The sequence below is a fragment of the Agelaius tricolor genome, unplaced genomic scaffold, assembly GCF_023055355.1.
Source record: "Agelaius tricolor isolate 1412-34295 unplaced genomic scaffold, bAgeTri1.0.p SCAF_26, whole genome shotgun sequence".
NCBI classification, from domain to species: domain Eukaryota; kingdom Metazoa; phylum Chordata; class Aves; order Passeriformes; family Icteridae; genus Agelaius; species Agelaius tricolor.
The window spans coordinates 8,382,460-8,396,434 of NW_027269286.1; the positions used below are offsets into that span (position 1 = coordinate 8,382,460).

At 38.9% G+C, this 13,975-nt stretch overlaps 1 long non-coding RNA gene across 1 annotated transcript; it reads left to right on the forward strand.

Annotated features, from left to right (window-relative positions):
* Positions 1-198: 198 nt before the first annotated feature.
* Positions 199-13,549, forward strand: LOC139600256 (uncharacterized). The gene is made up of 2 exons (XR_011682463.1): positions 199-365; positions 12,459-13,549. It is a non-coding gene; the product is annotated as an uncharacterized lncRNA (long non-coding RNA).
* The last annotated feature ends 426 nt before the right edge of the window (positions 13,550-13,975 follow it).

The following is a 13,975-nucleotide window of genomic DNA, read 5'->3' on the forward strand; positions in this document are numbered from 1 at the left end:
TTTTGAGACAGAGGTATACATTTTAATTTTCTGCCTTTTAAAACTGAAGTCAGAGTTTAACAAGTTGATATTTATGAGAGAGGAGATTTTAATTTGTAACACGAGCAGCGGGTTGGGGTTTTTTTCCCCCTATCAGCCACAAGGTGGCACAGCCCGCCCGCAGTTCGCCCCGAGCCGCGCCGGGGCCGGGGATGGGGATCAGGATGAGGATGGGGATGGGAATGGGGAGCGGGACTGAGATGGGCATGGGCCGAGACCGGGGCTTGGCTCGGGGCCGCAGCAGCCGGGGCGGAGAGTCGTGTAAAAACAAGCAGGAGAAATGGCCAGCGTGAAAAAGGGTGATGGAAGCAAGAAGACCCCTTCAGGTATGGAGCTGGGCTACGTTCATGACTCCCACTCGCAAACCTAGGTGGAAATCGCTCGATGTAGAGAAATAAAAGGTTCCTGTAAGTGGCGGTGTCAGGAGAAGGGATGCAGGGAGAAGACGTGTGTGATCTCTCCCCACTGTTCCAGTGTGCTACATCTGGTGTGTGTGTGTGTGTGTGTGTGTGTGTGTGTGTGTGACTGGGGATGCAGTGTTTAGTGACTGCCTGGCTCTCTGCCTGCAGCTCCCTGTGCATCTTCCTTAGAAGATATTGCAGGGTTTGATAAGTTTCTGGGTGAAAAAAGTGGGGCAACCCCCTTCCCCCCAGTTTGTTGTGCACAGCAGCACACACCTTCTTTGACATACTGCAGACTGCAGCAAGTAGCACCAGTTGTACAGGGATTGATTCTGGAATGCCCCTTCTGTAACCACATTGGGGCAGAGACTTGCTTTGTTTATGTTCAAGGCAGTGGCAAGTGTGCTGGCAGTGCTTAATCAACACATGGCTTTTCATAGTGGAGCCTAATTTTAAGTACACTTCAGTGATACACTACCAATAGATTAGCATGGGGGATCCCACCAAATTATACCCTGTAGCTTGTGATAAAATACATTTTCCAAAGCAACAAGCATTTGAAGAGAGGAGGAGATGGCAAATACACTTGTTTCATCACTCATTAAAACAAAAAATATGATTTCAAAGCACAGAAATGAACTTGGCAAGTGAACTGGTGGCAGAGACCAGATTCCCTGATGTGTTAGGGAACTGATGCCTGTGAGGGGGGTCATAGGTCCCCTGTGAAGCATGTCTTGCAGGGGATGCAAGGAATCTCCTTTCTCCTCAAATATGGGGATTTTCTAGACACCACTGTATCTCTGTGCTGCCTTATCACAATACAGTGGGTAGTTTTGGAAGAAAGGAATGATCAAGGCAAAGCTCTGGTCTCCTGTAGCAGTTATGGTGCCCCTGGCTGGATCTTGCACAGAAACACCATGAAGGAGTTGTCAGGCAGCAGCTCTGAGAGAGTTTCTGCATGGCAAATTGGAGTGTTGATTGAGGTACTGATAAACTGGTTGCCTTTCCTGAGGGCCTGGGGCTTACTGCCAGATTGAACAGCCAGTGTGTATATAGCTGTCTTTCCCAAAAGAAGAAATAGGGTGTAACACTCCCACTGCTTCTTAGTTCCATCAGTACAGCAGTTCAGCCTGTATTTTCTGATTCTGAAGTCTGTATTGCAGGTGGGTTAGGTCTTTCAGGTACAGGCAGCACAGCAGGAACCTGAAATCCAACTTTTTCTCCTTCTTCCTCAGAGACTTGGAGGAAAAGATGAGTTCAGAGCTTGTGTGCATCTACAGTGCAGCTGCTGACACAATTCCAACATCCCTGCAGGTATCAAACATGCGGATGATTGGAGCCCAAGGACTATGCCTGGCACATGTGCACATACACCCTAGACAAACCTCCCATTTCCAGGGTATGAGGTACCCTGAAGTGAGTTCAATCCACTGTTGATGCTGTGTTACTGGGCTGCTAATGCTGACTAGATCCCATGGAACACCAAACGTAATTAATTTAGTATGGCCCAAGGTTTAACATACATCTTTTAGGGATTTTTTTTAATGCAGTGACTGTTTCATATAGAGTATGCATTAAATTTTTCATACTCTGTCATGGACACTTATGACAACACAGCAGGTGTTCAGCAGGCATTCCCTGGCAGGAAGAGCACAGATATGTTCAGATGGAGAATGAATGACATCAGAAGATGAAAACCACACCAAAACTTCCATCACTGTGGGAGCAAGAATATAGGCCACACCTGCTGGCAGAGAAAAGACACCACAAAATACCATTTGTAACCTATTGTAGTTGGTTTGCACTCCCTCCCAAATTACGAAATTGTAAACAATAAGACCTACTTAATCAAAATGTATGCAGTCATAACCTGAATTTTAAACAGGTTTTGGGAATTTGCACAGGAAAATCAGCCACATAAAGGTTTTTTAACAGGAAGATTGGGGGTTAAAAAATGACTGAGGCTAAGCAGAAATAAAACCAAATGTCGAACTGTATGACAATCAATCATTTCAGTGTAATTAAACTTAGAAAATATACATTTCATCCTTTCACCTGAACATTGAGATTTTACATACAAGGATACCACTAAAAAGCAGGTGCATTTTACTGTGTATAGCTCTATGGTTTCACAGCACAACTTACAGCTTTGCAGTTAAGGCACCCTTCCTTTTTCACTTTGTTTAGCAGCCACACTAGTATTTTGTTCCTATGACTATAGGATTTCAGCCTGTATTTCTTGATCCTGAAGATAAACCATCCTGGGTAGTGCCAAGGGGTAAGACATAGATCAGTCAGGAATTAACAGGTTAGTTATCTTCAAGTGATTGAGCTTTAAGCAGCATTTGGATTATCCCATGCAAAAGCATCTCAGGTTGTAAATCACAGTGGTGAAACACAGTGAATCTTGAGGGTATATCATTTGCAAACCTTCCCTAATGATTTTAAAACCTCCCAAATGAATTGGTATATTGACACAACTCTGTCCACAGTGGGGAATATTTGTAGTTCAACAGCTATAAATCCTAGAACAGTTGAGTAATCTTACACTAAAACCAACTCTGTAAATGTTATACATACCACTGTGCATTTTCCAGCTGTATTAGCTTATTTAATAGCTCTAACAGAGAGCTGCCATCTATTATTGCTTTCTCCACTGGCAGGTTCACAGCAAGGGAAGCTGCAACTGTCCCACTCTACTCATGGATCAGGTACCAATTTTTTGTGTAGGGACCCAGCTGCACACAGTGGATGAAGGAACTGGGAGGTTTCTGCTCCAGCTCTGCTGGGGAGTATAGGCATAAGTTTTATATAAAACTTATTGTTGATCCTCTGTCTCTTGAGAATTCACCTTTTCTGACTATTGGGGTCTTTTCTTTTTAACACCAAGTCCTTGCTCTGGTAAGTGTAATCTTGGAGGAAAATAAAAAATTCCACCATATATTGACAGCTAGTAATTTATGCTATCTACAGCTTGAGTACAGACAGATGCATCAGGAATACTGTCAGTATGAAAGAGACCAGGCTTTCATGGAAAAAGTGCAGATTTATGCTGGAGTTTAAGGTTCTCACAGTGCAGTATTCAGTTATGGTAGTGATATATGTTGATAGATTTAAAAGTGACACCTCTTATAGTGTGAATAAATGTAGCATACTGCATGTAGCTGCAAAAGAACATTTCTTCTAATGAAATTACATACATAATTAATGCTATGGCCCTCATTATATATGAAACTGTGGAATAGTTTTGAACTACTAGAGACATCTGTCTAAACAAATCAATGAGAAATCTTGAGGATTTATACTAAAAAGCTTCTTGTGATCCAAATGTAAGTCTTTCCTATTAAAAATGGTGATCTTGTTGATCCTTTTAACAGTAACATTTATAGAGATCGAATTAGCACAGTAATGGCCTCATCACACTTCCCTGTATTGTAATTACAAAGATCTGGTATGGGGTATATCCTTTTTCTAAACATTGTCACATCATTTTATGCTGATCCCTGATCCCACTTTCAATATATCTAGGATTACCGTACTGAACAGTACATAAAGCAAACATTACCTGCAATCAATACTATAAAGGCCTGTCTGAGTCAGCTGCAAGTGCACTTTAGAAACTGCCTCTTCTTAAATCATGGCATGGCACTGGAGATCAAACAAAGCGCTGAAGATGTTAGTCCCTGAATTTACATCTCAGGGCATTTACAGTGGAAAACCCTGCAAAAAACTCACATACCCTGCACTTAAGGAGAAATGTCAAAGTCTGTTTATTCATCCCTTTGCTCAAGTGGCTTGATCCTCAAATCTCACTGAAGATAATGAAGTGACTCGGGTTATAATGGGGTTTGGATTAGAAATTTATTAAAATAAGTGTAAATATTTCTATTTCACTAACATAAAATTTTTCCCTAAGCAATTACACGTCTCAAGTCCTCAAGATGTTGAGATTTAAGGGTATAATTGAAGTTTATTAATTGGTTTATGTTCTGAGAATGTGGTGTCATTTATCTGTGTAAATCAAAACCCTATATAAAGACACTTAGATATTCTCTACTATTCACACATTACTGTTACAAAATACAGAAAGTATTGCTCTTTCCTCTTCTCCAGAACTACTTTTTAGCATTTTTTTACTACACAGGCAGTAGCAAGAAATAAAATAAAATCTGATTATAGTATTTTTGAATTAAAAGATACAAATATTAAAAATATTACTAAACAGAAAGGAAAACCTGGGTAAACTTCTATTAAAAACTATGCGTAAAATCTCAAATGAATTACATATATGTTCACCGAGGACATATGTCCTAATTCAAGAGAAGATTGCTTACACTAGCACACTGAGGTGTACATAAAGTTCTCATGTTATTTAGCCCTGGTCAAAACATGGAAACTTCCTAATTTCAAACTGTATATTGCAAAGTTGAAAGAGCAACACTATTTTTAGTGATGAAACTACCAGAAAACATTTGTTGGAGTGCTGTAAGCCAGTCTCTCTAGAGTTCCCCCTGAGAAGGGCTAATCTGCATGACTAATATTCAGAGTGTAATTCCTTCCCCTGGGCAAGACTTCCCATTGCACTGACGGTCCTTTCTCTGGCTGCTGCTTTGAGTGGTGTCTTCCCCACTCCCTCTGCTCCTGAGGGAATTAAGCTTAGTGGAGGACAATAAAAGAAGCAGGACGTCAGCACACTAAAACTCTCATCAGGGACAGCAGGAGCCCCAACATATGCAGGTTTGTCTGCACCACTCAGACAGAAATAGCTCATTTAGGGTTGTTAAGGTGGAATATTTTAGACTTCATTCTCAAGAAAACATATCTTTTTGTGACTGGGATAATTATCTATCTATTCCTTTTTTTTTTTTTTGGCAATGTTGACCCTAGCATAGCAAAAAAAAAAAAATTATTTTATAATTCACAAACATAGATAGCTATGTAGAGAAAAGGGGCCCAAGTAGCAAAGAGAGAATGTGGATGAAAGTCAGTTATCTTCTCTATTTTAACAAGGGGATTCCCATCACCAAAGCCGTAACATACCATAAATAGGGGCAAAACTCTGCAGACAGTTAAAGGTACTGTAGGAGAAAGTGTTCTGAGTGACACCCTTTAAAGTTCAGAGGAGAAAGATCTCTTTTCTGCATAGCAAAGGACTAGTCCCAATCGATTGCTGTCAGCAGAAACAGGTAGGCAGACAGCACAAATTTGGAAAACAGCTGAATAATGGGAACAACATCCAAAATTCCAGGAGAGAAAATATCTCATAAAAATTAATGTAAGATATATGAGGAGATGCACTCACCAAGCTCAGACATGAATCTGCACAGACACTGTTTCTATGTACTTTTTTTACAAGGGCTGCAGCACATTATCAATTTTGACCGACGCCTGAAGAAGAAGCATACCCTATAAATGACAGTTCCACATGAGAAAAATGTAAGTTATCTTGGCATTATTTCTACATTTGTTGCTGGACCAGCTCAATTTGTTACCAGTTACAGATCCAAACAGTCTGGATTTTAGTATCAGTCTGTTGAAAGTTTTCTTTTCCTTTAGAAGAGAAACTATTTGTGACAGATTTCAAATATTATTATGTTAGGAAAAAAGAAGAAAATGTCCTTTGGACTCCTTGTATTCCTGAAGCAATTACAGTAATTCTATTAATGTGTTATGAGCTGCTTTTCTGATTTGATCCAACATAATTGCACCAGTTTGCTAGCATTTTCAGATTTCAGTCTCTAGTTCCCACTTAAAAGGCTAAGATTTCGGTGTCTAGGTTTTCATTGTCTTTGGTTTTCTTTTGTGGGAGTCACCTCTTGGCTATCTGCAGAGAAATATTTCCATGCTCTGTGAGCACAGATAGTGCTGCTAGCATATGCTTTTGTGCATCAGATAAAACAAATCTCCCCATGAGGCCAGCTGAGGATTCCAGCCACATTTTCATTGCCTATCATGATTGATACCATCACTAAAGCCTTTCCTTGTCACCAAACACAGAGGAAAGTCTTAATAAATAGTGGACTCTCAATTACTTGCTCTGAATTTATTACTGCAGTTTTTGTTCCTGTTTGCAGGGTTTCATGCAGATATAAGCTGCACTCAGTCCAAGATACCTGCAATTGTCAGAGGACATGGAAAAAAACAGTTCCCATGTACCCCTAAGTAGTATTTCCTGAGACCTTACTCCTGGTTAACCTTCCTGCTGCTCACTGCTGTCTCACCTCAGAGAGTGAGGACTGCTCCTCACAGTCTGCCCAATCTTTCCTGTGGAGAACTTCAGCTTTATACAGATGTTCCATCTACCCTGCACTCTGACTTTCAGTTGCCAGCCGACCTAGGCATGTTAGAGCTGCAGAATCTGAAATATTCTGAAGGTTTACAGTTTTGCATGGATTTGGAAATGAGGACAGCAAAAGATATGGAGACTTTGCCATGTCTCTCATTCAGAACATTGCAACAATTTCCAACATTGCTATGATCTCACTGGTGGTATAGAGCTGGAAGACCAGAGTCCAGTCTCATATCAATCAAAAGTCTCTTCTGTTGATGGTACATCCCCAGTGCACAAATATCCTGAGTCCAAATATGTGCTGTTCAAGCTGATGCAATCTGGATGAGTCACCATCCCTGGAGGGTGATGTGATGTGTAGCTGTGGCACTTAGAGACATGGTTTAATGGTGGACTTGATGGTGTCAGGTTAAAGGTTGGATGCAATCATCTTGGAGGTTTCTTCCAACTTTAATAATTGTCTGATTCTCTCTGAGGTAGCTACCTGCTCTAAATATATATCAATATTGTAACAACATCCATGATACCACATTTATTTCTTGTTTTGCTCTATTCTGTGATTATTAGACCAGCTTTGCTGTATGTCACCTCATCATGTGTTTATCCCCTCATCCCAGCACCTCTCATAACCACTCTGAAGTGAAAGATAGATTAGTGTTGGATACAGCTCTTCACCCCTTCTGATTCACAAAATTTATGCCTTGCCAGTGAAATGCTGGAGCAGACCCACTGTGTATTTTAGGTCAATTGGTCCCCGGAGGAGAACATATGGGGAAGATTCTGGGCAAAGGCAGCAGAAAAACAGGGATTGGGAAGTAGTCCTTGTGCTGTAACTTCCTCCTGGCATACATTTGCCTCAGAACTGGCCTTGACAGCCTGATAATACAGAGTTACTGTGATGCAGTAGAGCCCATTGAAAGTCTTATCCTACAGATCCCTTTGCCTAAAATTTACTTTTATCCCTGATATTGTGAAGAGGTTTTTTTGAGTATTGTTATCTGGAAAGACTTTAGTAATTAAGTAATTCTTTTATAATTTTTAGATTGCACATTTGGTGTTTCCTTGGCTCCCTGACTACTAATGCTTACCATGCCAAATAGCTCCTTTTTTGAAATGTTCTCTGTGGCATTCAGCTGTACTCTCTATTGTGGTCCGAAAGAATCTGGACCATGTTGCTTGTCATCAGAAATGCATCCAGGATTTTCTAGGATTTGGGGGAGTTCAAATTTGAGACTCAGGTTTTGCCTGTTAGACTGATCCCTAGGTGCCAAAGGGAAAGTCTGAGTTTAGAGCTGCTGCTGTTCAAACTTTGACAGTATTTAAAGTGGATGTTTCAGGCCTAACTCTGCTTGTTATATTTTCCAAAGCTTTCCAGCTATTGTGCATTCTGTGCTATAATAACCAATGCTCTAGCACTCGACTGCACTACTTATAATGCTCCCAGTGCTACTTGACTCTGCTACTAAAAATGCACCTGATGATAATGTCACTTGCCCACTACTTCCTAATGCACCACTGGTTGGCTCATTACTGGATGCCTGGAGGCAAAGTGAACTGTTCCAGTCTTTCTTTCTACCTTGGCAAAGATAAGGGTAGCATAATAAATACCATTCAGCCATTTGATTTCCCAGTTCCACTGAGTTCACGCATTTGGAATAGGTTGTAAATTCTCTTGAACACAATCGCCCCTAGATTATCACTGATGCACCTACACTGAACTCCGTGCTCTTTATTTCAAAACAAGGACTATCTTCAGCTCAGCAGCTCAGCTTAGCTGCTTTCCCATCTTCATGTGCAATAGATTGTATCTTTAACAAATTATTAATGTTCCTATTACAAACTGATTTGATTTATATTTTTGCTGCTAGCAATGGTCTAATTATTTTTGTATTACTGTGTGGTCATAATGATAATTGTCCTCAATTTACACACTGACTAAGCATTTACTTTCACAGATTTGGAGATTGAGAGATTACTGATGAGAAAAAGCAGAGAATGTAGAAATTTAATATAATTAGTTGTAAGGGAAGTCTCTAATAAGGAACCATAAAAACTCAATTTTCATTGAAAGGATCATTTTACACTGTATGATTTCTGTGTTGGTTTGTGGGCTTTTTGTTTCTTTTTTTTTTTTCCCTAGAAGCAGAACAAGCTGATCTTACTGTCACAGTTATTTCATTTCATCAGTCTATTTATATGTGCTTTGTGGATTTTTGGTTTGAGCAATAATATGTAGAGGCTAGTGAGCCATTTTAAGGAGTGAGACTGAACTGTTCTGTCCATCTTATGATATTTGAGGGAGAATAAGAGATCCTGGCCCTGCCATTTTCCACAGAGCCAGGATTTGCTTTTGGATTGGCAAGATACACATAGGTGTGTAAAACATCCACCAGGGAGAAAAGGGTGGATAAGATAACCACAAAATAAACAAATTATCACAGAAGTCTGAGCTTGCTAACAGCTTGTCCATTGTCTGTAAGCCCTGTAGGTTTCACCAGGGAGTCATGTTGTAAATAGTGATTTGACAGTAATTATGTGGATTTGTGAAGGAATGTTTGCCATGCATATTGAAGGTGGAAAGTTAAAACCTGAGCTCATCACCCGAAGGTCTTTTTGTAGTTAATAGAAAGAAACAAACATCTGTAAAGAGGAATTCATCTGGTCTTTGCTAGATTTCTGTCTGAGGCTGACCACTTTACTGCATGTCATTAACTTCAAGGAAAGCAAAAATTATTCTGTACTTAGACAATAGGAGTTTAGATGCCTAATTTACAAGGGATTAATCCCACACACAGGGCGTTTAAATTACCCACTTTCACTAATAAAACAGAGTAAAAAACAATGAAAGGGAGTGGGCTTTTTAATAGCTTCCAAGCAAAACACAACCATACTGCTGGAACACAGAAAGATTCGGCTCCCTGTTCTGTCTCCATGAGAATATTTTTCTTCTCCATAAGAATAACAAAATTTTTTTAACAAAAGCTTTTAGGGAAATTATTATCAATTCCATATAAGAAGAGAATTATTTCTGCTAAATTATACCAATTAAATAATCTGAAATCATTCATGGCTATAAACATTCTGCAGAAAGATATTCAAAATTTTTGTGCAATAAGCCCTATTTTAGCAGATTTTATATATTTTTAATATCTTTGCCTATGTTAACCTATACATTCATAATGATAGATTTTCAAAACTTCAGATTTCCATCATGTGACATCAGAACAAAAGTATTTAGGAAAACAGTGCAATCTGTGAAGGAGCAAGTAGTTGTTGTTACACAGCTCCATTAATTAGAAACATAGTTTGACAAGTTATAACCCTTCTTCCTAATTTTAATTCTACCTGGTAGATCTGTAGGAATGAGTTATTAATGCTGATATTCTGAAATGCCACTTAGGTCTTGTGTAATCAAAGAACTGTATTCTCTCAGAACACAAAGGAACCCCTAGTGTGAATTTGTAATTAATGTGCTGAAGGGAATGTTTCCACCCATGTACTGAACACAGTTGTTGGGACTAATAAACAAGCACAATGGATTCATCCTTTCAACATGATCAAAGAATACATAATGATACCGGCACATGTAATTTTGGGAAGTGTGGAGACATTGCTTAGCATAAGCTTATATCACAAGAAGGAAGTTAGATCCGTGTTTTTGGATATGAGCAATTTCCAGAAGAGATACAAAAACATCTTGCCTAGGCTGGCAGAAAGATGCAGTGTGTATTTGACAAAAGATGGGGTAGAACATTTGGTAGAAATGAAAACTGGTACTACTTTCTAGCTATTGAAAAGATTGGGAAGACTCCTGAACTAAAAGGATTCTTTCTAGGTAAAGCAAAGACATTAGGAAGAGAAAATATCTTTTTCATCTTTATCAGATGAACAAAACAGGCAGCCTTCCAGGCACAATAGTCTTTCTTTAGATCATTTCAGGTTCATGAGTCTGTCTTGCTTGGGGGTTTGGATTTTTTTTTTTTTTCAAAGTGTGTTAGTTAGTAATAAAATATATCAGTCCATACAAAAATTGCTCTGTGTCCTTAGGACATAGTGGTTACTATGTATGCCACCCCAATGGCTGCCTTAAGCAGGCTGACCAAAGGCATAGATTGTCCTATCTTAGTTATGTCTCAGTAAAATATAAGTCAAGCACAAAAATCACTGATGTTTTTATCCAAAGGTGAACCATGGCCAGGGGGTGGCCTCATTTAGCTATCTCACACTAAGAATAGTATAAAAATGCATGCAAGAGGCTTGCCTGTTAGATTTGAGAGTAGGGTGGCTACTCTTGTTAGCAGATATCCTGCTGACAGAAATAACCATAATTTTTGAACAAAGATACAGTCCAGAAGTGTTGATTTGCAGCAGCACCTATTCATAACAAGCTGTTGCATTTTTGTAATCACAACAAGAGGAAATGGTCTTATTTTTTATAGGAAAACTACTATAGGTTAGTTATTACTGCTTAGTAACCACTATTTAAGATTTAGTCTAGAAACAAAATAAAATTAGTTATATTTAGAGATGTATGAGAAACCATACCATTGAGGTCTCTGGTTATTTTAAATATTTTTTCCCATGGATACTTAGTTATTGCCAACATTTGCAGGAAAAAGAATCTCCAGACTTAAAAAAAAAAAAAAACAGCTTCTCCCCTTGAATAATTTCAAGCCAAAGTTATTCTAGAAGTCATATTTAGTACTCTTAACTGTTGTGCCAGGGCTTAGGGATATGATCTGTCTTTGAAATATCTACAAGTTATCAAATTAAGAAATCTGTATCATAACACATTCTTGAAACAGGGAAAGCTGATAAGTTCTACTTGCAGCTGAATGGTCAACAAAGGCCTCAAAAATAAAAACGTGTTTGAAAGCCTAAATAAACCCATACCTATCTATCTATCTATCTATCTATCTATCTATCTATCTATCATCTATCTACCACAAATTTAGCTAGATAGTTTCTTAGTTTTTTTTTTTTTTCCCCAGTGTAGAGCCTATTATCATGGAATCCAAATACCTAACACTCTAAACAACATGCAAACTGAAGAAGCTGACAAAATACTTGCCTGCAACATTGCAAATCTTCCTATTACGTGCTGGGTTTGCAAGCTCTTGCATGAACGCACTCCCCATATTACTGAGCTTTTGTTTGTTAAGATAGCGAGGATAAATGAGGAAATATATATTTTGTGACTTGAACTGAAAGTGCAGAAATATTTCCAGTGTTGCACATTGCAATTTATTTTTTATTTTTTAACATATAAAGTTTTATGGTAATGAGGGGAGTTCATGGACATTGCTTTCCCTGATTTCTAAACCTGATATTATTAATTAATAATTTTAAAATGTCATGAAGCCTCAATTTGCTACATATGACATTGCTTCTCTGAAAAGGAAATTGTGTGGATTGTTAAATTATCAATGCAATTGGTTTATCATTGAAAGTAAAGAGACCTGAAAGCAGAGAGAAGCCTTGGGGAATTCATAGTAAATCTAATCAGGTGAAAAAGCATTTGTAAATCTCAGTGCATCTTCATATTATTTTTCTTTGTGGTAACCATATTTTCAGGAAAATTTTTGTCGTACTGTGTTGTAAAACTGAGAACAGTCATTCCTTATTCTCTAGAAGGGTATACTACTTATGCATATGTAGTCCTTCTCTGTCTCTCCCTCCTTCCTGTTCTCCCTTTCTGAACAATATTGATTTTTTTGCTTATTTTTTAGGATCCTGTAGTGGTCTTTCTTCAGCAGAACTCACTCTGAAAGTCGCATTCAACTCCAGAAATTAAATGCAGAATATGGACCCCCTTGCTGTAAAAGCTACTATTCCAACTCTGAACACCTCCAAATTACGTATATTTTCAGTTTGAGAGCCTACATCTACTGCACAAACTCTGGCTGGATGGTGTGCTGTATGCCACTAGCAGGGCTCAAGGCTGCAAGGCAAAAATGCCCACCGCCTCTTTCTTTTTTCCTACCTGCTCTCTGACCCTCTCTCAGGCTTCAGCAGTTTTGTACCTCAGAGTCAACTTCACACCAGTGGGGAAAAAGAACCTTCTTTGAACAGTTTTGCCATCTGTGAGATCTGTTTATAAGTCATTTACCTCTGCTGTTCTAAACCCATCAGCTGTTATGCACATGGATAATTTTATGGACTGGGCTATATCCTTGAATGGCTAGAGACACACTCTGACAATTAAGCTATGTAAATGCCAAGCTTTTTGCAGCAAGAAGGCTTTGGCCTTTAAGATTTCCTGGCAGGGACTGTGCAAAATGGATGCTTTTTTATTGTTCTCTGCACATGCCCTCCATTTTATTTAACATCCTACTTGCCCCAGTTTATAAATGTTCACCTGGCACAGTGGTGGATACACCTCACTCAGGAGCCAAGTGAATGTGGCACCAGGAGTCTTTGGATTATGGAACACTAATGAGCCCAGGTGCAACTGGAACAAATCCAGAAGCTATGGGTGGACACAAGGAAAATGAAAGAGCGGGAAATTCTTGTTTTAGGGCCTGTTGTTACTATTCATGTGCAGAGAGAAACAGTATGTGTCCGTGACAATTGCATTGGTGTTTATCAGCAAGGCAAGTGTTTTTAAAAAATATTAAAAAATGGCATTTCCTGTTCATAAAATCATATAAATTCTATCTAGTTTTTATGGTATGTGTAAATTATGTTTTGGATTTGATATAATCTACAAAAGTATGATTAAATCTTTTTCTGTTTTATTTCATTCTATCATCCATGATAAGATGACATGCCTGAACTGAAAAGCCATATTCATTAATAAATAGTACAATATTTTCAAAAACTGCTTTGAAAAAGATGGGTTTTATCCAAACACTGAAGCTCAAGCTTCAATAAAATTTCCTTTCCCTGCAAATAGAATAGTCGTCTTTGGAGTTTGCAGTCTCCACTCAGTGCACACCTTTTCCACAAAGCTGTGTTACCTCCTACAGAGCTTTGGTCTCAGAACCTGCCTTTCATCAGTTGTTCTCCACTCTGCATTTATCTTTCCTTCCTGCACTGACAACACAGAGTTAGATCACCCCCTCCAGAGGCAAACCCAACATCTATAGGATGAATGTCTAGCTGGGGTCACCCTGCATGGTGCTCCCAGCATCTCTCCAGGCAGGGTGGTCCACGCAAGGGTCTATATTCCTATTCCTGCCTGTTTGTGCCTATTTGTAAGACAGGAGATGGGCAGGCTTCAGGGAAAAGATAGTACAGCTTCAGT